Raw genomic sequence first — 24,502 nt, forward strand, 5'->3', positions numbered from 1 at the left:
TAGCGTGTTTAGATGGGCTGTCATGTCTACCATAAAATGTAATTTTTCCAGCCACTCTGGCTGTTCCAGCTCAGCAAAGGTAAGCTCTTTGCTGGCCAGGAAGGTTTTTACTTCTTCCAAACATGTGACAAAGCGTTTTAGCACCTCGCCTCTGGACAACCACCGGACCTTGTTGTGGAGCAGGAGGTCCGAATATGTGCTTTCCACCTCATCCAATAGCAAACGAAACTGGCGGTGGTTTAAACCCTTTGCCATTATCTTATTAACAATCTGAATGACCACATCCATCACTTTTGTGCATTCGGGGGGAAATGTTTGAGCACACAATGCCTCTTGGTGCAGGATGCAATGAAATGACAGCAGCGTTCTACCCAGTGCCTTCTGCAGTAGAGCCACAAAGCCCTTCTGTGCTCCTCTCATGCTCGGTGCCCCATCAGTAGCCACTGAGACCAGGTGGTTGGTGTTTATTTTTTTAGCACTTAAAAAGTCCAGGACAGCCTTACAGATATCCTCACCCCTTGTTTGGTCTTTTAGTGGTATCAGCTCAATCAGTTCTTCCTGTGGCCCAGAAGAGTTCACATATCGGCAGAACAGCGCTATTTGTTCAATATCACCTTTATCTTTGGACTCATCACAGGCGATGGAGTACGCCACAGCTGAATTAATGTCTTGAATTTGCTGTTTGCTAATGTTTTCTGCCATTTTTAGGGTTCTGTCTTTAACAGTCTTCGCAGACAGAGGCATGTCTTTGATTTTCTGCACAATTTCATTCTTGTTTTTGAAGTCCATGTATAGATGTTCCGAAACCTTAAGGAATGCTTCTTTTATATACTCTCCATCTGTGACCGGCTTCCCATGCTTGACTATTTCCTGAGCAGCTACAAAACTAGCATATGTTGTGGAATTTGCAGACTTCACCCAATTCTTGAAATTATTTTTGCTCCTATCAACCTTCCTCATAAGTTCTGCAACGGCTTTTCGTCTCTCATCTCCATCTGGATATTTTTCTGCAAAGGCTGCGTGTTTATTCTGGAAATGTCTTGCAATATTTGACTTTTTGTTGTTTGCAAATTTCTCACCACATATTAAGCATACTGGTAAACCAGTCTTGTCAGTAGAGAATGCAAATGATTCTGTCCATGTATCATTAAACATTCTGTTTTCTTCAGAAATTTTTCTTTTCTTGCCTTTATCCATGGCTGGCCTACCGGGGTCCAAAACAGGGACGTAATTAGAAATCAGAGGGCTCCATAGCAAAATTTGCTATGCCCGATGTCAGGGAACTGACATCAGAGTGAGAGGCGAAGGGGAGGCTCCCAGATTCTGCAGGCAAAGGACCCAGCACCAGGGGGAGAAGCAGCTTGGTAGAGGGGGGAGGAAATCAGCGCAACACCAGGGATAAAGGGGGGCAGATGGGGGAAGCGGAGAGAGAGCTCCGGGATTCTTCTCTGTACATCAGTGAGTAGAACCCTCCACTAGCCACGCCCTCCCTGCGCAGAAGACTCCCGCGCAGTGAGAGGAGGAGGCGACTGGGAGTCAGACAGCTTCTATGCTGGAAGAGGTTTAAGAAATGCCCACAGACGGATTCTGCTAGCGACTGAGACAGCTACGCGGAGATGGGCTGTGCAGTCAGAACGGTTTTAAAAGGCAATTAAGCCTAGAGAGGCGGCAGTTTACGCACGAGTAACTCAGACCCATTACACATGCCCCAAAGTGTACCATAAATCATAATCAGTGCCTGATGTAAATAATAATTAATAATGAGGCATTCGTCATTATAAAAATACCTTTTTTGACACTTTTTATTATTTCTTTGTTTGACCCCTCAGAATTACTCCTCCTCATAGAAATAAACATTAAATTAACAAGTTACCTTTTTTTGAGTGTGTGTTCTTCACTCCCCTTCAAAACAGTGACCAGTGTATATGGCCCCTTTCAATGCAGCCTGCTTACAAAGGCGGGAAAGACCAGCAATAAGCTGTTGCATAACGTTCCCCAAGGAAAGCGTTAGCTATTCATAGAATCATAGAATCATAGAGTTGGAAGAGACCACAAGGGCCATCGAGTCCAACCCCCTGCCAAGCAGGAAACACCATCAGAGCACTCCTGAGATATGGTTGTCAAGCCTCTGCTTAAAGACCTCCAAAGAAGGAGACTCCACCACACTCCTTGGCAGCAATTCACCAAACTTTCACCAAACTTTCCCCTGCTTAAGTTTAAAAAGGGGCTTCAAGCAACTAAAAAGGGGCTTCAGGCAACTAACTCCACGTGGAATTCCACGCGACCGCGACTTGCTATGCCCAATAATCAATGCCACAAAATGCCACAGAAAATTAACCAGGGCCCCAGTAAACCATAAATCATAATCAGTGTCTGATGCAAATAATAATTAATAATGAGGGCCCAATGTCATCCTCGTCATTATAAAAATAATCCCTCTCTTCGCGCCGCCCAGCCTCCCAAGAAAAAACCCCCACCTCAAACAGTCACAAAGCACAAATTCCACGCGACCGCGACTTGCTATGCCCAATAATCAATGCCCCAAAATGCCATAGAAAATTAATCAGGGCCCCAGTGTACCATAAATCATAATCAGTGTCTGATGTAAATAATAATTAATAATGAGGCATTCGTCATTATAAAAATACCTTTTTATTATTCATTTGTTTGACCCCTCAGAATTACTCCTCCTCATAGAAATAAAATTAACAAGTTACCTTTTTTTGAGTGTGTGTTCTTCACTCCCCTTCAAAACAGTGACCAGTGTATACGGCCCCTTTCAATGCAGCCTGCTTTCCCCAAGGAAAGAACAATTCACCAAACTTCCCCCTGCTTAAGTTTAAAAAGGGGCTTCAGGCAACTAACTCCTCCGCCTCCTCCCCTCGCCTCCTCCCCTCGCCTCGCCTCCTCCCCTCGCCTCCACTCCTCGCCTCCTCCCCTCGCCTCCTCCCCTCGCCTCCACTCCTCGCCTCCTCCCCTCGCCTCCTCCCCTCGCCTCCGCCCCTCGCCTCCTCCCCTCGCCTCCACTCCTCGCCTCCTCCCCTCGCCTCCTCCCCTCCCCTCGCCTCCACTCCTCGCCTCCACTCCTCGCCTCCTCCCCTCGCCTCCTCCCCTCGCCTCCACTCCTCGCCTCCTCCCCTCGCCTCCACCCCTCGCCTCCTCCCCTCGCCTCCTCCCCTCGCCTCCACTCCTCGCCTCCTCCCCTCGCCTCCTCCCCTCCCCTCGCCTCCTCCCCTCGCCTCCACTCCTCGCCTCCTCCCCTCGCCTCCTCCCCTCGCCTCCACTCCTCGCCTCCTCCCCTCGCCTCCTCCCCTCGCCTCCTCCCCTCGCCTCCACTCCTCGCCTCCTCCCCTCGCCTCCTCCCCTCGCCTCCTCCCCTCGCCTCCTCCCCTCGCCTCCTCCCCTCGCCTCCGCTCCTCGCCTCCGCTCCTCGCCTCCTCCCCTCGCCTCCGCTCCTCGCCTCCTCCCATCGCCTCCTCCCCGGAGCCGCAGCAAAGGCTTTAAAGAGCCACATGCGGCTCTGGAGCCGCAGGTTGCCGACCCCCGGCCTAGAACAACACGAAGCACGTGTCCACGGGGGTGACACCGTTCTTCGCCAACAATGGGCGGCATTCCAGAACCTTCCCGGGATTAGAGAGAGTGGGGGAGGGGGAGCCACAGGGAGCAGAGGCCTTGGCAGTGGAGTTACAGGAGGTCCACGAGCAACTCCGAAGGCAATTGGAGCTAGCAAAACACGCATACAAAATGCAGGCAGACAGACACAGGAGAGTTGGGGAAGACATACAGGTGGGGGACTGGGTCTGGTTAGCAGCCCAGGCAGTGCCGGCCAGATCGTTAGCTAAGAAGCAGCTCGGACACAAGCAGCTAGGGCCTTACCAAGTTGAGGCACAAATCAATCCAGTGGCCTTCCGGTTGACACTCCCGGAGGGTTCCAGAATGCACCCGGTCTTTCATAGATCAGTGCTCACACCCTACAAGGAAACCAAAGGTTTCAGGTGCCAGGGAACGCACCAGACCCACTCAGCGAATCGCCAACGAGGGGGGGTCGCCGAAGGCGGCGCCACTCAACAAGGTCACGGAAATTTTAGACTCGAGATGGGGGGAAGAGGGGGTTGAATATCTCCTCGCCAGGGAAGGTACCCCGGCCAGCGCCAAGAGGTCGGTTCCGTACTATGCTGTGGAGGAGCACTACCTCCATGCACTCTTCCCCCACAGACCCATGCCGGCAGATTATTTCAACGAATATCTTTTCACACCCACACTTTCAGCCAGCACGTTCCAGGGGTTCTCATCAGCTGAGGAAACGGCGCCAGAAACGAGCTCCCCAGAGGGATCACTCTCGGGGTCTGTCACAGACCGCTCTTATTGGTGGGACGATCAACCGGATGTGGGGTGGAGCAGGGAACTGCTGAGGGGGCCCTTACAGGCAGCATCCCCCGAGGCAACAGGGGGAGAGACAGACATGGAGGTGTTGGGGGAGGATCCTGGGTTCGAGCACAGCTGCAGAGAGATGGAAGCAGAGGAGATCGACGTCGACGAGCCCATTACGGACTGGCTGGATCCAGCTGGCCGGCTGCACACCAGGGGGGAAGAACTGTATCCCGCACTCACCCCCACAGCACTGGAGCACCCGGAACCCGCACCCGAAGAGGGGGAGGGGGGAAGTGGGGGCTTTGAGGGGGGATGGATGTCAGGGGCTCAGGCACAGGGGAGAGAGGAAATGGAGAGCAAAGGGGAAGAATCGGAGGGCAGCGTAGGGGAGTATGACAGTGGCCCGAGAGATTCCATGAGCTTCTCCAGCAAATCAGAAGATTCCCAGAAGGGGGCGCCGGTGGCCAGGGCAAGGGGGGTCCCAGGGGGGACGCACCAGAAGCAAGGGGCCAGCGGGGACTCCCAAAGCAGCAGCGGGAGATCAGGGCCAGCTCCCCCACAGAGCATAGTGGGGGGGAAGAGTCCCATGCATCAGGGCCAGCGTCTCCTCCAGCAGGGAGAGAAGATGAGTCAGGGCTGACCACGCCTCTGTTGGAGAGTGAGGGAACGGAGGGGAGGTCAGGCCCAGCTAGCCGCCCCGAAGGGGGAAGCAGTGACAGGAGCAGTGTAACGGTCAGGAGGAAGGTTGCCGGCTGGGCGCGGGCGCCAAGTTCGAATGTACAGGCGCGCGGGACAGCAGAAAACCCGGATTGGGAACCAGGTCCTAAAGCCCGCCGGAGGCAGGGGGAAGACTCAGGGCACTCAGCGTCAGAAGAGTCCAGAAAGGACAAGACCCCAGCGGACAGGCTGACCCAGAGGAGGAAAGAGCAGAGGAAGAGGTGGAGCAGGGCTAGAGTCTTAAACTGGTGCCTGGGGGGAGGAGATTCAGACGGAGCTTCAGCGGTCTAGAGTTCAAGACATAGAGCTGCGCGCCGCGGCTTTGAAATCGAAACTGAACTTCAATAAAGACTTTTGTATATAACAAGAACTGGCGTTGGTCCTTTGTGAGCTGGGACCTAGGGCAGCTCTGACAACAAGATATACATTTCATGTGAAACTTACAAGGTGTGATGTTCAAACCTTCAACCAACCCAGGCATCTTGGCCAGCGCCTGCCAAGACATGTGACAAAATCTTTGATGTGCTTCATGAATGCATCCTGCATGAAGAACCTTGTTAGTTTGTGCAACACAACAAGAATCAACATTAGACACAACAGCATTGTCATCATAAGTTATACAGAATAAACCATCTATAAACTTTGCATGCAAAATATCCTCTTTGCCTTTCCTGATGACACAGACGCTCCTCTTGAAGGAAATCTCAAAACCACGCCCAGTCAGCTGTGGGACACTGAGCAAATTGTATGCTGCTCCTGGAACATAAAGTACATTACTGATGGTTGTATGCAAACTTGCAAGTTTAACAGTCCCTTCTCCTGCAATTTGCAACGTCCTTCCATCAGCCAGGTGGATCTCTCCGTCTTGAGGTGTGAAGGAGATAAACAGGTGTCTATCCTTTGATAGATGGCGCCTGGCGCCTGAGTCAACAATAAACCTGGCCCTGGCCTTTGGAGCAGTTTTTCTGGCAAGCAAAACCTTGTTTTCCACCAGCGTGGGCTTTTGCTGCTTGCCCCCCCGCTCCTGGCCATCTGCAGGCATCTTCCTCTGTTTACCTCTGGCCTTCCGGCCTCTGCCATGAGAAACAGAGCTCTCAGCTGCCGACTCCTTGGCTCCCCCTGGAGGCTGGGATGCTGCCTGGGATGACATCACATTCAGCTCCCCCTGCAGCTTGCAACCGGTGCCCTCAGCATCCCTGCATTCACTCGCATTCTGGGAAACAGCCAGGACCTCCGATGCATTCACACTCTGGGCATTCAGACTCTGAGCTGGGATGACTGGCAGATGAGCTCTCTTCAAAGCTGTCAGGGAACTGCCATCAGAGCGAGAAACGGAGGCAGGGCTGCCCAGCGATGCCGGAGAGGGGACGAGCAGGGGGGAAGGATTTCAGCGTAACACCCATAGAGAAGAGAGGGAGATGGAGGAATTGGTGACAGGGCTCCGAGACCCTTCCCCCGACACTAGTGGAGAGAGCGCTGGGACGCCCCTGCCTTCCCCTTACTTGCGCAGACGCGTTCCGTGCAGAGAACATAGGAGGAGACTCGGGGTCAAACAGCTTTTATGCTGGAAGAGGTTCAAGAGACGCCCACTCTCGGATTCTGCAAGTGACTAACAGGTCACGGAGGGCGAGCTCCGACCCTAAGCATGGTTGGGGCAAGCAAACTAACTGAACTGAAGTAAGGTTACGCACAAGTAACCCCTCACAACCATTACAGCAATCCAAGAGTCCCTGCTGTTACTTGTGCGCAAGCAGTGGAAACATGAGCCAGACTGGAGGCGCCGGGGCAGCGGAGCCAGCTGCGGGGGCACAGGACCTACTAAAGAGGAACCAGGAGCTGGAACGGCATGTAGCACTGCTGATGGCGCGGCTGGACGAGAGGCGCACCCAGGACGCGCAGGTTAGACCCACCCCAGTGGCAAAGAAGGTGCCAGGACTAGTACACAAATTAGGGGGGAGCCCCAGAAATATAATGGATTACAAACAGAAATAGAGTACGCCTTGCAGCTGCAGCATGATGACTTTGCTGATGAGGCAGCGCAGGTGGCGTATATCGTGGGGCACCTTGAGGGCAGCGCGAGGGAATGGGTTAGACCCCTAATGGCCTCGCAGAACCCCGCCATGAAGGACATTCGGTAGTTTCTTCAGGCAATGGACGCAATGTATTCTAGCCAATTGGGGGAGAGCGTGAACCAAAGGGAGCTGCTGAGATGCAAGCAGGGGGAACTTTCCGTGAGAGACTACTGGTCCCGCTTTGCGATGCTAATACACCGGCTCGAATGGGATCTAGATAGCCCTCCCATACGGATGCTGTTTGAGGAGGGGTTGTCCCCAACCGTTAAAGATGAGCTCTCCCGCGCGCCCCGCCCGGAGACTATGGATCAGCTGACAAAAGCAGCGCTGGCGATAGGCGCTCGCCAAGAAGTGCGCGCTTTGGAAAGGCGGGAAGGGAGGGGACAGCGCCACTCTGACTACCGCATTCCAGAGATGCCTAAGCTGCCTGCCGATGACGTAGTGCCCATGGAAATCGATGGAGCGCGGGCGCGCGAGGTTTCTGGCGCCAACCAAGGAGGCAAAAGGGAGGGAAAGGCTGGGAAAAGCACCAAGAAGTGTTTCCTCTGCCAACGGACAGGACACTTTGCCAGGGTCTGTCCTCAAAGAAAGGCTTGGCAAGGGATGGTGGGAGCCGCTGGAAGCGAGGAGGAGGGGGCAGAGGAAAAGGTGCAGGGAAACGCCAGCGCTTGACTGCCCACAGGGGGGCGCAGCAGCCAAGCGAACAGATAACAGAAGTGCCCCAACCGGACCCACCCAAGGTTTCTATAGCGATAGAGGTGGTGCTAGAACTCCCAAATGGACACCCAGTCAAGGTGAAAGCAATGCTAGACTCAGGCAGCTCCTGTAATTTTTTTAGTAAGGAGTTTGCATTGGAGCACCAGATCCACCTGCTGCCACTTGATTTCCCGCTCCAAGTGACCACGATAGATGGCAGGGAGCTGCTGGGAGGGGAAGTGACACATCAAACCCCACCTATGAGAATGAGTGCATCCAGGCACACAGAGACCATTGCCTTTCACGTAGCCACACTGGCGGGACCCCCGATAATACTGGGCATGAGCTGGCTAGTGCTACATGATCCAGTGGTGGCCTGGCACCAACGGACAGTCACCTTCGGGTCGGCACACTGTTTGGAACACTGTCTAGGGGGGGTGAAACCCAGGGTGAGGTTGGCCAGAGTGGCAGCAACTACACTGAAGCAGAGAGCGGACGTGCCGCCACAGTACACGGATTTACAGGAAGTCTTCAGCGAGAGGGAAGCGGACAAGCTGCCGCCACATAGGCCCTTCGACTGCCAGATCAACCTGCTCCCTGGGGCGCAGCTACCGGTGGGTAAGCTGTATGCCATGTCGGACAGAGAGATGCAGGAGTTGCGAGACTTTATTGACAAAAACCTTAAGAGGGGGTTCATAAGGGAATCTAAGGCAGTGGGGGGGCAGCCATGTGTTTTTTGTGGACACGAAAAACACGGATCAGCCGAGGCTGGTAGTGGACTTTCGAAAATTAAACCTTGTATCGGAACCGTGACCTTCCCAATGCCCAGAATTGATGATATTCTGACTAGGGTGAGGAAGGGCAAGATCTTCACCAAGCTGGACCTCCGGGGAGCATACAATCTGATTAGAATAAGGAAGGGGGACGAATGGAAAACCACCATGTTCACCCCCCTAGGGGCCTTTGAGTACCTAGTCATGCCATTTGGATTACAATCGGGCTCAGCCTGTTTTCAAAGCTTCATGCACCATGTGCTGGGACCCCTGCTGTACAAAAACTGTGTAGCATTTCTGGACGACGTACTGATCTATTCGGACAATGAAAAGCAGCATGTCCAGGACGTCAGGGAAGTGCTGAAGAGGCTACTAGAGCACCAATTGTGGGTCAAGCTGGAAAAGTGCCAATTTCACGCCAGTGAGGTGGAATTCCTGGGATACAGGTTGTCGGACAAAGGACTTGCCATGGACCCTGGCAAGGTGCAGGCAGTGCTGGAATGGAAGGCCCCTAAGACCCGGAAGGATGTGCAGAGGTTCCTCGGGTTCAGCAACTTCTACCGGAAGTTCATCAAGAACTTCGCCCACTTGACCGCACCCATCACGGATTGTCTCAGTAGCAAGAAGAAGTTCGTCTGGACGGAAAGTGCCCAAAGGTCCTTCGAAAAACTAAAGAAGGCGTTCGCCTCGGAGGAACAGCTCCTGCACGTGGATCTGCAGAAGCCGATGAGGCTGGAGACCGACACATCAGACAGAGCTATTGGAGCAGTGTTGCTACAGCCAGGACGGAGCCAACACACCTGGAGGCCGTGCGCCTTCTTCTCACGGAAACTGAACAAATCGGAGCATAACTACACGGTGTATGATCGCGAACTGTTAGCTATTTATGCAGCGTTTCGACAGTGGAGACATCTCCTAATAGGGGCACAGCACAAGATTCAGGTTTGCACGGATCATAAGAACCTGGAATATTGGAGAACAGCTCGAGTGCTCAACCAGAGACAGATTCGATGGGCACAGGAGTTCTCCAAGTTCAACTTTGAGATCAGGTACGTGCCGGGGGAAGAGAACGTGAGGGCAGACGCTCTTTCACGGAAGCCCGAGTATACGGAAGGAGAAGGACCGCCGGAAGCTCGACACGTGTTCCCTGAGGAACGATGGGTTTGCGGGGGAGCGTTGGTTGGGAAACGAGAACTAACCGAGCTGTTTCGCCAGGACGAATTCGCCCAAACCAGAATCAGGGAACTCAGGGGAACTGGGGGAGATCAGGGAGGCTTTGAGGAGAGGGAAGGACTGCTGTATTACAGGGGAGCAATGTATGTGCCCGGGGAAGCCCTGCGAGAAAGGGTTCTCAGACAGCTTCATGACAAACCAGCAGCAGGGCACTTTGGGCAACACAAAACCATGTTACTGGTTACGAGGCAATTCTGGTGGCCAAGGGTGAGGGAAGATGTACGAGAGTATGTACGGGGGTGTGACCGCTGCCAACGGGCCAAGGGACAGAGGGCGGCCCCGGCGGGGTTACTGGAGCCCTTACCCACACCGGGAAGACCATGGGGGGAGGTGTCGATCGATTTCATGACCGATTTACCCAAATCTAGAGGGAAGACAGCAGTCATGGTAGTAGTAGATCTGCTAACCAAAATGTGCCATTTTATAGCGTGCTCACATGCAGTAACGGCCGAGGAAACCGCCCGGTTGTTTGTGGATCACATCTTCAGGTTGCATGGGGCACCTTCGAGGGTTATCTCCGACCGGGGAAAACAATTTACCTCAAGGTTCTGGAGGAAACTCATGAGCTTATTGCAGGTGGAAGTGGGATTCTCGACGGCGAGACACCCGGAGACCAACGGGCAAGCAGAGAGGGCGAACAGCATTTTACAGCAATATCTACGCTGCTATGTCAATGAGAGACAGAACGATTGGGTAGAGAAAATAGCACTAGCGGAGTTTGCGTATAACAACGCTGAGCATGTGTCCACGGGGATGAGCCCGTTCATGGCTAATTATGGGTTGCACCCCAGGGCTTTTCCTGGGAGAGGGGAGGAAGGGTGGAGCGTGCCCGCCGCAGAGCAGTTTGTGGAAGAAATGGAAGCTCTGCACCAGCAGCTTAAGATGAACCTGGATAGGGCCAAGGAAGTGTACAAGAGACAAGCAGACAAACGTCGCCGGGAAGGGGAGACCATTAGGGTGGGGGACCGGGTGTGGTTATCCACACAAGGCTTACCCTTCAAGGGTGGGTGTAAGAAACTGAGGCCAAAACGGCTGGGACCATTTGAGGTGACCCACCAAGTGAACCCGGTGGCGTTCCGGCTCAAGTTGCCAGACAGCATGAAGATCCACCCGGTATTTCATAGGTCGCTGCTCTCACCTTACAGAGGGGAGCGGAGGGTCCGGGAGGCAGGAGGGCAAGGGTTCACCCACCCACTAATGGAAGAGAGGGAACGCCACCACGAGGTAATGGAGATCCTGGATTCACGCTGGCGAGGGCGGCAGGTGGAGTACCTAGTGGCTTGGGAGGGGGAACCCGAGTCAGAAAACACGTGGGTGCCTGCAGGGGAAATAGATGGTGGATATCTGGTGGAAGAGTTCCACAACAGGTATCCGAGGAAGCCCAAACCCCTTGAGAGATTCTGAGAGGAGCAATTTGCCACCACCGATGATGAGGAGGAGGATTTCGTGGGTTTTCCGGCTTCCCAGGAGGAAGGAGGAGAATCGTCAGGAGAGGAGGAGTCAGATTGGGAAGTCCCGCCCGTGAGAAATTGAAGCAGGTGGGAAGCGGGGTTTGAGTCCACGGACGACGACAGCAGCTCCTTTCGGGGGTTCCCGGCATCGTCGGCTGAAGAAGGGGACAAGGTCCCGTCACAGGGTCAGGCCGGGGGTGAAGGGGGTCCTGGGGAGGAGGTGGATGTCAGGGAACTGCCATCAGAGTGAGAAACGGAGGCAGGGCTGCCCAGTGATGCCGGAGAGGGGACGAGCAGGGGGGAAGGATTTCAGCGTAACACCCATAGAGAAGAGAGGGAGATGGAGGAATTGGTGACAGGGCTTCGAGACCCTTCCCCCGACACTAGTGGAGAGAGCGCTGGGACGCCCCTGCCTTCCCCTTACTTGCGCAGATGCGTTCCGCGCAGAGAACATAGGAGGAGACTCGGGGTCAAACAGCTTTTATGCTGGAAGAGGTTCAAGAGACGCCCACTCTCGGATTCTGCAAGTGACTAACAGGTCACGGAGGGCGAGCTCCGACCCTAAGCATGGTTGGGACAAGCAAACTAACTGAACTGAAGTAAGGTTACGCACAAGTAACCCCTCACAACCATTACAAAAGCATTCCACATCTTACGTGCAGTCGTGTTTCCAGCTAGCGTTTTTATTTCCTCCAGAGAGATGGATAAGACGATTACGTCAATGGCCCTCGAATTCTGGGCCTCCCATTTCCCTGTCAGAGGAACTGGAGGGGCTTCAGACACGGTATGCCACACTCCATACTGACGCAGCAAACTCTCACACCATTTTGCCCAGGTCTGATAATTTTTCCCATTTAACTTTGGGCATTCAGACTCTTGGAAAAACTCCATTTCAGGTCTTTACGTGAGCCCGAGTCTCTTTCTTTACCTCAAAGAGTCCTTATCTTGGCAGCTCATTAATCAGGAAGCCTTCTGGCTCGGCTCCCAGGCCAATTAAGCCCTGCCGGACATCAAAGGCTTTTGCGGCCCAGCAGAAAAGCCTCCTCTTTCGCTTTTCCACATACCTCAGCAGTCTGTTGCAGTCTTCCCCTCCTGTAAGTGCCATGAATCTGGGCCCGAAACCTGTTGTTGGGATACTGCCAGGGAGATAAAGTCCATCTGAGCCCCCAAGCGGGCTGCCGGACGATCCATCGACCTCCCGTAGATACAGTATCAGCAATTAGCGACACAAAGCCTAAGAAATAGCTTGCCACATTCTTGGGCTGGTGCACACTCTGTCAGCAGAATTCACACAGCAAAAGTTGCACTCAGGAGGGTATCATTTAGAATGTTTATTCAGCGTTGGTCAGAACAAAAAACAAACGTGACTGCCTGCTAGCGTGTTCTGGCGCAGAGAGAGAGAAAACGAAAGCAATAGCAAACATAAACATCCTGAGAACAGGAAATACACAGACTCTGTGACACACAAGCCTGCTCTCTCTTAAGGTGGAACGGAAATATCCTAACATCCTTCCCCTTTCCGTGTAACCTGTAGTACCTGTGGTTCAACCCAATTGCAACCTCTGTACGTAAACCTTAAGTTGTTCTCTGTTAACAACCTTAGACAACAGATCAGCAGGAATTTAATTTCCTGGCATGTAGGACACCTGAATCAGTCCTTTCTGAATACACTCTCTTGCACGATGTAGCTTAATCTGCAAGTACTTGGTTCTCTGCTTGCAACTCTCTGTGTTCAGCAAAGCCAAACAGGATCTATTGTCTTGATACACTTGTATAGGACATTTCACAGAAACCCTGATGTCCTTAAACAGTTGCATCAACCATTCACAATCCATGAGTGAAAATGACAGAGCATTGAGTTCTGCTTCACAGGAACTTAGGCTCACTGTTGTCTGCTTTTTGCACAACCAGTCAAACAGACAGTGGTTGTACATGTAGCATACTCCAGAAGTGCTTGTACCAGCCGTGGTGTCACTTCCAAAACTAGCATCTGCAAAGATTTCAAGACCTCCAGTCTTCTGACTGGTGAACCTCAGCCTGTAGTGCATAGTCCCTTTCAAATAGCGGGCTATGCGCTTCAGAGCTTTCCAGTCCTGAACAGAAGGATTGTTAGCATGTCTGCTAAGCAGGTTAGTGCTTACAGCTATGTCAGGTCTTGAGCACCTAGCAATGAAATTCAACTTGCCTAGAATGCATCTGTACAGCGTAGTGTCAGAAAACGCTTCAGCAGTACTGTCTACCTGGTAACCTGTCACCATCGGTGTGTCTGCTGGGTTTGCATCAACCAAATTCAACCTGGTTAATACATCAGCAACTTTCTGTGTTTGGTGTACCAGAAAATTACCTGCTTGGTCCCTCTCCACCTGCAGAGAAAGATAGTTGGATACCTCACCAAGATCCTTCATGTCAAAGTGCTCCTTTAGTTGAGCTAGGGTGCTTTGGTAAAAAGCCTGATTCTTCCAAAACATCAGAAGATCATCAACAAAACATAAACAATACAGAAATATCCTAACATCGTGCCCCCCTTTCGTCTAGCCGCACCGTCAGCAGAGCCACATTCTGTTCCAAATCTCGGTTCCTCTCCACCAGATTTTGCACTCCAGCTGCCTGCTCTGTGGCGCCTGCTCCTACGGTTTGGCTCATGGTGCTGCCTGCCTGTCGCTGTGCACAAGCAATGTCAGGGACAGACGGATTGCTTTAATGGTTATATGGGGTTGCTCGTGCGTAAGTTGCCGCCACTCCTGGCTAGGTGGCCTGGTTAAACCTTTCCTGGCTGGACAGCCCTTCACTTCGTGGCTTCTTCTCCGAGACCAGGGAGAAGAGTCGGTAGAAGAAGATTGGAAGAAATTTAAAGACTATTTACAGAAACATTGTAAAATTAAGGAATGTTAGAAGGATGCTGGAGTGAAGTTACGTGGTTTTAGCAGTAATGTTATAGAATTAAGTAAAAACGAAATATGAATAGGTGAGAATGTAAAGTTTCAATATATTAAGATAAATTATTAAGATAAAAGCAAAGATGGAAAGGATTTGCTGAAATAACTAATTGAACTAGAATACAAAAAATGGAGGTGTGAGGAGGTCAGGGAAACAAGTAAATGAAAGACAAGACATGGAAAGATTGATTTGTTTTTAATGGTTTTTATTTTTCTGTATTTTGTATTTTCTGTTTTCTTTTTTTATTATTATTTTTGTAACCTTTTGAAACTTTAATAAATATTATTTAAAAAGAAAAGAAAAAGAGAATGTTCCTTAAATGTAACAATCACTTGTTCCAAATGTATTTGATTCAAATGTATTCGAGTGTATACTTTTATGGGGAAACGTAGCTAGGAAAATGTGGACATCTATATATATATTGCTTATAGTGCCTTTGAACGGTCAACGTTCCACTCTCTATCCTTTCACGAGCTGCCAAAAACACTCTCCACACCACACTGGAAATGGGAGAGGTATTTGTAAGGCCCCACTTTTCCCATGGTGTCCTGTTGTGTGGTCGGAAAGTACTCTTTATTGTTTGATTTGGGTTAATGTCAGAATAAAAGTGAGTTCCTTCAAAATAACACATTCCTTTTTATCTTACCAATTTCTCATATTGTAAGAAGCGGAAGAAGAAACCATAGAGAGCATTCATATTTTCCTTCTGATCAATGAAGTCAAACGTTGCAATTATCCATTTTAGAATGAGCACCTATAGGGAGAAGACAGATCTCAGTAAGCCAAAGCAAGGCCAAGACAACAAATCCCTTCTGGAATATGGTCAGCGTGTACAACATCTAGCTGAATCATCACCAGGATAACTAAGTCAGACTGGGGGAAATATCATTCTTCAGAACCAAGACATCATTACCATGCTTTCCAAGTTACCTGAAAGTCACTACAACACTTGCGAGCACAGAGCCAAGACGCAGCTGAAAGAAGAGCAAAAGACGGAGTTTGGCCTCATTAGGTCCCCCTACCATGAACTCCTTAGGTGGGTCACCCTGCGTCCGCCTCGGCATCGCGCCTCCCTATTCTGCAACTCGAGATAACACTGAACTGCTCTGCAGGGTTGTTGTAAGACTTGCAAGTCAAGGCATCCAAAGTGCCTTTGAACATTGAAAAGCCCCTAGTCAATGCTTTGAAGTACTGTCGCTTTAAAAAGGAAACTCTGATTAGTAAGAGTTTGGGGGATTAAAAATTGGTTTGTCCTGGGGGCGCTGAAGCTGTGTTCTGGCTTGAAAAGCCAGTGAGACCACTGGGCCATCTAGTTCTGTATGGTCTGCCAAAGCCAGCAGCTGCTCTCCAGGATTTCAGAGCTCTCTTTCCCATGAATGGGTTGGAACTGCCGCTTTTTGCATCATGTGCCTCTCCCAGTGGGCCACCCCGAGCCATTTGCTGTATAGCGTTCTACATCCCATGTAGTCCTGCTTCTTCCAGCTCAGTTCAGTTCATTCTGCAACTGTGCAAGTTAGGCCGCATCTGCTTTATGCATTCAAAGCACCATCATGCCCCTTGACATGCTAACAGTTGCATCTTGGTATTCAATCCCTTCAGCACCTTGGACAGCAGTCTCTCAAGGCTCAGCCACAGGTTCCTGGTGCCCCATGCTTCCTAGGCCCAGGTCCGTGCTTTAAAGGCACTGTGTCCGAGTGTTTTGTTGTCCCAGGGCTTTCTAATTTTCAGCATCCCTTTCCAGGGCAGCTTTATTTATTTCATGTCTGAAAGGAGTCCTCTGTGCGTGGCAAAGGCTTGTTGCTGGGACAATAGGAGGCTGCCTTATACTGAGTCCCACTATGGCTCTATCTAGCTCAGTCTTGTCCACAATGGATGGCAAAAACTCTCCAGGGTTTCAGACAGAGGACATTCTAGCTGGAGATACAACAGATTGAACCGGAGAGCTTCTGCATGTAAGCAGCTGCTTTACCACTAAGCTATGGCCCTTCTCCCATTGCTTCTGCCCTGAATGAACTGCAAGCCTGTCCTACAGTCCTCCCAAAACTCTCTTTGGTGGCTACACTCTGCAGGAGGTCATTGGTTGCAGAAGTTGAGCTGTCTGCACAAGTGACTGAATCAGGGAGAAGGCTGATCTGGAATGAAATGCTGACTTTCAGGCATCTCTTGAAGACCTTTTTTATGCCAACAGGTCTGTGCTACCATTTAAACATTTCTTGAGCACCCAGACATTTGAATTCTTTGGACTGATTTTAATGTCCACCCTCCACCCGCTTTTGTACATTGCCGTATTTTATGACATGCCCTAGCTTCTGAGAAGCCTTTCGCTCAAACCAGTTAGACATGACATGAATTAGTCGTTTTATCCACCCGGCATGTATGGAACAGACCCTGACAAATCAAATGACAAGGCATAATTAATCCCCCAGCTGAACTGAACAGGGAGCAGCAGCTGGGGTAGAACATGCAAACAAGAAATTATTACTTCAAGGTACAGAAGCCCCAGAATACCCCAGCCACATGGAGTTAAGAATAGCAATTCCAGATTAAAGGGCTTGCATCTGAGACATTTGTTTCTTCCTTTTTTCCAAGACAGGTGATGTTCCTACGAATACATTGGAAATTTTGAAAAGACCGTGGGCATTTCCCCTCCGCAGCTGAAGATCCAGAGCTATCTGAAGAGGGGAAAATACCAGGTCTTGCTCAGCTGGAGATGTCTTATTTCCTTTGAAGATATAAGCTAATGAGAATTTTAGGCTGCCAGGGGTGGGGCAAAATCTGAGGATGGGAAAAATGATATCACTGGCAGTCACATGGGAGGCTGCTTAAAGTGCACATGGAGAAACAATGGGTCCTTGTACTGAGGGGACTGAGGGCCATATTCTCCTCTGGGAAACCTTCCAGGGGCCATGTGCCTGTGGTGGGAGGGGCCACAGGTGAAAGTGGGTGGAGTGATGAATGTAAACTTTGGTTTCCTAAGGAAGGCTGGTTTCTACACACATTCAACTCTCCACTCTCTGTCCTTCATGACTCAAGGGTGCGAGGGGAGGGGTAGTACCTCTGGTGGGGGGCACGTTGTGCTCCTTCTGGGGTAGTTTGTCCACCTTTGGTCACTACAGCTCTTCTCTTAGAAACTGTCAGCCTGCAGCAGCAGCCACACCCCAGGAATGGCTTCAACTGGCAGGCTAACCAGGTGAGGGGAGTTGATGGGTCTCAAACCCTCAGTGAGTTAGGGGCTTCCCCTGCATGCACAGCTAGTGTCGGGTACTGGCTAGAGGAGGAGGAATGGTGGGAGGCTACAGCCAGGGAACCCCCGAGGGAAGCATCAAAGTGGGAAGGCTCCAAGCCAGGAGACTGCTGGTGGGATGCAGGAGACAGGTCAGAAGAAGAAGAAGGGGGAGCAGATGGCTTGGAGGCTAAACAAGCAACAGGTTTAAGGGAGACTGAGGCAGCTGAGGAGGAGGAGGAGGAGGAGAAGGAGGTGGAGGCTGAGGCTGCAACAGATCCCCAGGCACCTGCCATGTCCGCTGTTCCCTTCTCCCCTCCTCCTCTCTCCCCAGGAACAAGGGAGGCATTACATGGAGCAGAACAAAAGGCACAGAGAGCCCCTCCACGACTGTTGGGAAGTCAGCCGACTGGGGAGGAGCCTTAGGCTAGGGATGCCATATTTCTAAAAGTAGAAACCAAGACACCCCGAAAGCTGTGGAGCTATTTTTAGGAAGACCCCCACATTGTTGAGCTTCTTAAAGGAAGACCCAGAAGCTGTTGATGTCTGATAGCCCTACCTTAGGAGGAGGCTAAGATCCTCCGTTCTGGCAACTGGGGCTAGTCCTGCCTGTGGAGTTTCTCTGTCGGGTTTTGTCTCTCTGAAGAAAGAGTCCACCTTACTGCTCATCTCTGAGTTTGGATGCTGAACTGCAGCTGAATCAGCCCTGACAGCCAGGCTCCGGCCAATTGAGCAGATGAGACCACTAGGGGGTCCAACAGTCAAGAAGGTGGTTTCTGCCCGTGCTGTAGAGGGAAGTGACGAGCAGTGGGGCTCATCCACCTGGGAAGGTAGCTCATTTAAGAGAAGCAAGTCCCTGATCCTAAACCTGATTGATCCATTTAGCCCAGTATTGCCCACTTCCGGCCTGAGTGGCAGAAGCTCTCCAAGGTCTGGGGCAGAGAGAGGCTCCTACCTACATTGAGCTTCTAACTGCAGGTGCTAGGGACTGCACCTGGGACCTTCTGCATGCAATGCAGGTGCTGACACACTGAGGCTCTGGCGCCTCCACAAAACCTTCAGGTATGGGCAGGAGGCACTACTCGGCCTCCTTATATCCCACCCTTCCTCCCAAAGGAGTCCAGGGCAGCAAAGACACAACAGTTAAACAACCAAAACATCCAAAAACAGTTCCTACACAGAAGCAGACTAAGAAAAATCTCTCCTTAGAAGGCTTCTTGAAAGAGGAAGAGGAAGTAGGCATTGAAAAGATAGCAGAGAAGGGACCCCCGATAAGATGGTACCTGCAGGAAGCCGTCATCTGCAGAGCAGAGCCATCCATTAAGGGGTGATATGATTTTTCAGGTGCCTTAGCCTCAACCAATACCTCAAACTATCAATCAACCTCCTCAGTCTCCTATATGCTTCTGATGAAATAGGCTATGTCTGCATAAGTTTTTGTTATGTTGTCCTAAAATGCCACTACTCTTTTGTCTCTTCCTTCTGAAGGATCCCCGTGAACAAGCCAAAAGCCCTTGAAAACACACACACACACACGGACAAGACAAGACAGGGCTGTGCACCACAAACCATCCCAAAATAAGCCTCCATTCCCCATCAATCAATATTGGGCTAAAAGCTATAGAACACAAAGCTAAATGCACCTAAAAACTGGTTTTGAAATAGCCTTGGTCTTGCCAAGTCCCTCAGCCTTGTGAGTTTAGGAGCTAGTCTGCAAGGGTGAAAATCTAATGGAGGATTCCATTGTTGAATTAACCAAGCAAGGGTCATAGTTGCCACTATGTACCTTGTGGTTGCTCTGTGCCAGAGGGCAAATGAGGGTGGGCCTCCTCCCTCGCCTGGCTGGGAATGAGAAAGGAAAAGGTCAGAGTTGTGTGAGAGAGCTGGGCTGGAAGTTGGCAGAAGTCACAGAGAGAGAGCCATGCCTGATTTCTTCTTGATTCGAAGGCTGGCAGTGCCTCAGGCTGTCTTCTTTTTTTGCTCTTGTACCTTCGTTTTCAAACAGCTTAGTTCTTGAACGTTTTGGCTCCCGGAACTGATTCCATTCAATTTCCAAGGTATGACTGTAATCAAAATAAAAACAACAACTGCCCAGTAACCCACAACTGGATGGCCCCATTGGGTTCTGGAATTATGGAGGGATGAAAAACGTACCGCATTCCACTTTCTCTACACTATGCGTGTACCCCTGACCGTGTCCTCCCTTACTCATTTCCCCCCTAAACTAGAAAGTCCCAAATGTTGATAATTTTGGTTGCCCTCTGCTGAACATTCCTGCCCCCCCAGCTCTGCCTTCAACTGCAAACGTGGCAGACAATGCCTTCCCTGCAGTTGCACTGCCAATAAAGTTCAGTTTTACTTTTAAGGACAGGAAATTCTCCTGCAGGCCATCTGTGCTAAAGAGAGGGTGCAGCTATAAGTCTCCTTCTTTTGGACCACCCAATTTGCATAAAAATAAGACAAGATTAAAAGTGTTGAGTTTTCCCCACCCCATGGAAAAGGAGCAAATGAAAAATCCTCTCCTGAGCTCTGGCTGCGACTTCCTGAGCATGAGAGATGAAAAGGGCCTGTGTGGATTTGGCAAAGTCAGCATTCACAGTTCGAGAATCACACTTGGCTCATGACCAAGGGTGTCCAAAAATAGCAAAAGCCAAACTTTTGGCTCAGAGTTGAAATGCTGACGTTCCTCTTCTCTATGGCCTGCTGGTCAGCGGATGCCTTGACCAAGACCTGGTTGTCTAACTTGAGACCTTTCGCCTACAGCTGCTGTTCTGGGCTATGAAACAACAGCAGCAATTCAGCCCTTGGCTCACTGCAAATCATGTGTGCAAACACAGAACCTGGCTTGGGGCTGCTTTGCCTCTGACTTACTTTGCAACATCCTCTCCCTCCAGAGGAATCTTGCTTTGAACAAAAGTAACCCACAGTGGAGGATCAACTTCACTTTACTTGACTAGACCCAGTGGCGTAGTGGGCTGCGGGGCACAGGGGCAGTTGCCCCAGGCACAAAATTGTTAGAGGTGCACAATTCCAGCACCTGGTGCTGCCTCAATACAGCTGCACGCTTCCATCACTGGGGTCCGATGACAACGGCTTGTCCATGCGATCAGGTAAGTGACCTCTCCAGACAATGGGGTGGCTCTTCTTTTCTCATCTCTGTGGCTGTGATCCCCTGGGTGATGTGGATGCCATTGGGCAGTCGAATGCGCATGCATACTCCGTCTGTTTCCCTCCCTCCTACCCCCTCCTCCACGTGGGCCCGGGAACTGGCAAGGAAGAGCTCTGGCACCCTCCTACCTTGGTGAAGTCTACCTCTTTTTATCTGCAGAAAAACTCATGACAGGAGTCATGACAGGAGATCTTGGACTCTGTATCAGACCCTGATGGCAAAGGTGGTTCTGTTAGACTATGAACCACCTGAAAGAGTCTCCTGGTACTGTTTTCACCAACAGATCCAGCAACAATGGTCCTCCTCACCGTCGCTATCGCCACTTGGTAGGCTCGGCGTTGAGCTCTAACCCGTGTTTGGTCTCATTTGAAGTGGGTTTTTCACCACCAGCACTTTAGCTGTCTCAGGAATTGTTTCATCACCCTCAGCCCCAGGGGTAGAACCACAGGGTCATCCAAGTGCCATGCCATTGGAGAGGGTGCTTTTTAAGGTTTGTGGAGCAGCACCCTCTTGTTCCCCACCACCAAATGTGCTTTCCATGTGTTTGGCCGCCGTCTGTCGGGTCTCCCCAGATGAATTTGCTATTAGAAGGAGGCATGTGAAGCCATAATCCTGGAAAGAGATTCTGGAGAGAAGCACTCGACCCAATTTTAGCCTTTGATTCTGTGAGAGGCGCCCAGTGCTTGGTCTTACTAGCTGCAGCTCAACTTTAACTAGGTTTACAGCAGAGGAGCAAGTCCTGGAGGGCTGGCTTCCTATTCTGCCTCTATGGGTGAGTTGGCATTGATGAGGAAAATTCCGGGGTGTGAGGCTACTCAACAGCCCAGCTCGTCGGGTACTTGCGGTCAGAAATGAAGGAGATTCCAGCCACAAATTGGAGCAAAACAGCGGTCAGGAGACCAAGATCTTTTTTTTGTTGCGCAACAGGTTCCCACAGGAGTAAGAACCCCGAACATGGGGTGACATTGACTTTTAAAACTTCCCACGGTCACCCAGAATACATTGCATACAGACCCAATCGCCTTCTCAATCCAGTCCGCGGATGGTCCAGGAATCAGCGTGTTTTAACATGAGTAGAATGCATCCTCTTGCTCAAAATGCATCTCTGGGTTATTTGTGGGGCATAGGAATCTGGGCTGGGACAAACTTCCTTTACATGTGACTAAAGGTGGGTGTGGCCTCACCTGTGCAGGTAAGGACAAAAGCACAGGGCAGGGCAGCCATCTCTCTCTCTCTCTCTTTCACCACATGCATCGAAGAAGCAAGATCTGCTTAGCCAAAGATGCCCTCTTGGCCTCCAGCCAAGAGAGGACAAAGGGACTGTCTTCTTATGGAATAGTTTTCAAGTGTATGTTACTTTTCTAAGCTAAGTCTGCCTTCTGGGATCCGATTCTGAACAGAATGTGAGTAAACTCTTTTTATACTTTTATGGAAGACTGTGTCGTGTCTTATCTTTTATGAGGTAATAAGGGGAAAATACCAGAACAGTTATTATAGAGGCTTTAGCGAGCCTGAGCAAACGCATCTGCTCCCAATTTTAGAAGAGGGGAATGTTACTCTGCTAAATTGTGGAACTTGTTAAGACAAGTTGGATAAGGATATAATCAGACAATGTATCCTCTCCTGCATCCCTGAACATTCCCACAGGTCTGAGGGACGGTGGACAGGCCATAGGCAAACATGTCCAGGCACCTCTTAAGTAAAGCTAAAGGGAGCCCTGACCATTAGGTCCAGTCGTGACCGACTCGGGGTTGCAGCGCTCATCTCACCGTATGGGCCGCCGAGGGAGCCGCCATAAAGCTTCCGGGTCATGTGGCCAGCAGGACTAAGCCGCTTCTGGCGAACCAGAGCAGCGCATGGAAACGCCGTTTACCTTCCCGCCGGAGCGGCACCTATTGATCTACAGTGGTGCCCCGCAAGACAAACGCCTCGCAAGACGGAAAACCCGCTAGACGAAAGGGTTTTCCGTTTTGGAGGCGCTTTGCAAAACGAATTTCTTTATGGGCTTGCTTCGCAAGACAAAAATGTCTTGCGAGTTCCTGCGCGTTTTTTTCCCTCCCCCCCTTTTCCTAAGCCGCTAAGCCGCTTATCAGCTGATCCGCTGATAAGCCGCTTAACAGCTGATCGCTAAACCGCTAATAGCGCTAATCCGCTAAGCTGTCAATGGGCTTGCTTCGCAAAACGAAAAAACCGCTATACGAAGAGCCTCACGGAACGGATTAATTTCGTCTTGCGAGGCACCACTGTACTTGCACTTTGAGGTGCTTTCGAACTGCTAGGTTGGCAGGAGCAGAGACCGAGCAACTGGAGCTCAGCCCGTCGTGGGGATTCGAACCGCCAACCTTCTGATCCTCAAGCCCTAGGCCTCTATGGTTTAGACCACAGCGCCATCCGCGTCCCTCCTGCACATCCATACCCTGGGGCAAGTCTGGGGATGGGCTCTTGGTTTCTTTGGCCAACTAACTGCTCAGTAAGTGTCACCTTTGGGCACTTCCCTGGGTGTACACGTGTCCTCACGCTTGAGGGATTATGGCGGGAGATAGAGGGGGAAAGAGTCCTTTCCTTAAGGGCAAGAATGGCGTTGGAATGGAGGAAATTCATGCAGGGGGTGGATTTTCTGAAGTGAGGGGCTTTTCCTAAGCCGGCAGTCCATAGGGGAAGTGGCTTGACAGATTTCTTGCAACAAAGGATCACTTTGGGCAATAGAAACCAGTTCATGGGCTTTTGATGGACTGAGTCCATTGTTCTCTCAGCCGGCGGCCACTCAGGAGCTCAGTCAAGCTGGCGAAGCTCCGCTGCTCCGCAGAAGGGAAACAGACAGCGGCCCAAGACAGATTCTGTCCACTAGAGGCCGCTAAGCGCTATTGGCTAGCTGTCCAAATCCGATGCTTTTGATTGGGCTATACGCAGCAGTATGTAAATACAGAGTTCATGCCCAAGTCCCCGCTCATATTGATACGCTTTCATACCAGAAAGAGGGCAGCAGGGTGTTTTCTTCTTAAAAAAAGATGTGGTGCTTGGTGCGATTGGGGAAGGAAAGGGCTTTCTCGAGCTCATTGTCTCGCGCCCTAGCTATGTGGAGGGGTTTCTGGGGAAGGCGAGATCCCTAGCGAATTCCCCCCTCGGAAATTCCGTGTAGCATATTCTTAGAAAAGGAAAAAAAAGGAAAAAGGAGGGGGAGAGAAAAGACTGAAAGGGAAGAAAGGTTTCCTCTGTTCCCCTCCACTCTTCCAAAATAATTCCGAGCTGAGGTGCAGAGCTCTTTCCTCCCTTGTGACCTCCCCACCCGCCTCCTCCTCCCTCCCACCTAACTGGCTGTGTCACCTTGCCTGCCAATCATACCTCCCTTTGAACTGAAGCAGAGTTCCATCCCTGTTTGTGCCAGTTCTGGAGTCTAAAAGCCGAGGACCTAAATCAGCCAAAGGAAAATGACACCCTTCCTACCCACGCAAAAATGCAACTTTCATTGGTCTGTTTGCTACTGGACGTGGGTTTGTTTTTTTCTTTTGGTTTAAGAAGGAATAGCTCATTTGCTTGCTAGTGTGATTGAAAGGGTCACTTTGGGGGCAGCGCTGCAAATGCAGAAGGGATCTTGGCCGGTTTCTAAACAGGGAAAGTGAGTTTCCCTCTGACAAACGCTTTCTGCCTTCCCTCTGCAAAGCTCCACATGTTTCCGCCCCACCCTGTCCTCAGCCAACCCCCCACTTAGAAGCCACTCTTGGGTTATTGACTTCTGTGTGCTTGTGTATCTGTGTCTCCCGTGTGGGGTTCCTCTCTGCGTACAGTCTTCAAGCTGTGCCTGTGTGCGCCTGACAAATCGGCCCCATTGCCTTTCCCTCGTCAAAATTTATCTTTCCCCC

General features: G+C 51.0%; 1 long non-coding RNA gene across 1 annotated transcript; it reads right to left on the reverse strand.

The window, feature by feature from the left end:
• Nucleotides 1-1,079: 1,079 nt before the first annotated feature.
• LOC310836095 lies at nt 1,080-1,954 on the reverse strand. The gene is made up of 2 exons (XR_014559857.1): nt 1,874-1,954; nt 1,080-1,204 (listed from the first exon to the last, which is right to left on the reverse strand). It is a non-coding gene; the product is annotated as an uncharacterized lncRNA (long non-coding RNA).
• Nucleotides 1,955-24,502: the final 22,548 nt, after the last annotated feature.

The sequence above is a fragment of the Podarcis gaigeae genome (assembly GCF_964106915.1).
Source record: "Podarcis gaigeae genome assembly, chromosome: W".
NCBI classification, from domain to species: domain Eukaryota; kingdom Metazoa; phylum Chordata; class Lepidosauria; order Squamata; family Lacertidae; genus Podarcis; species Podarcis gaigeae.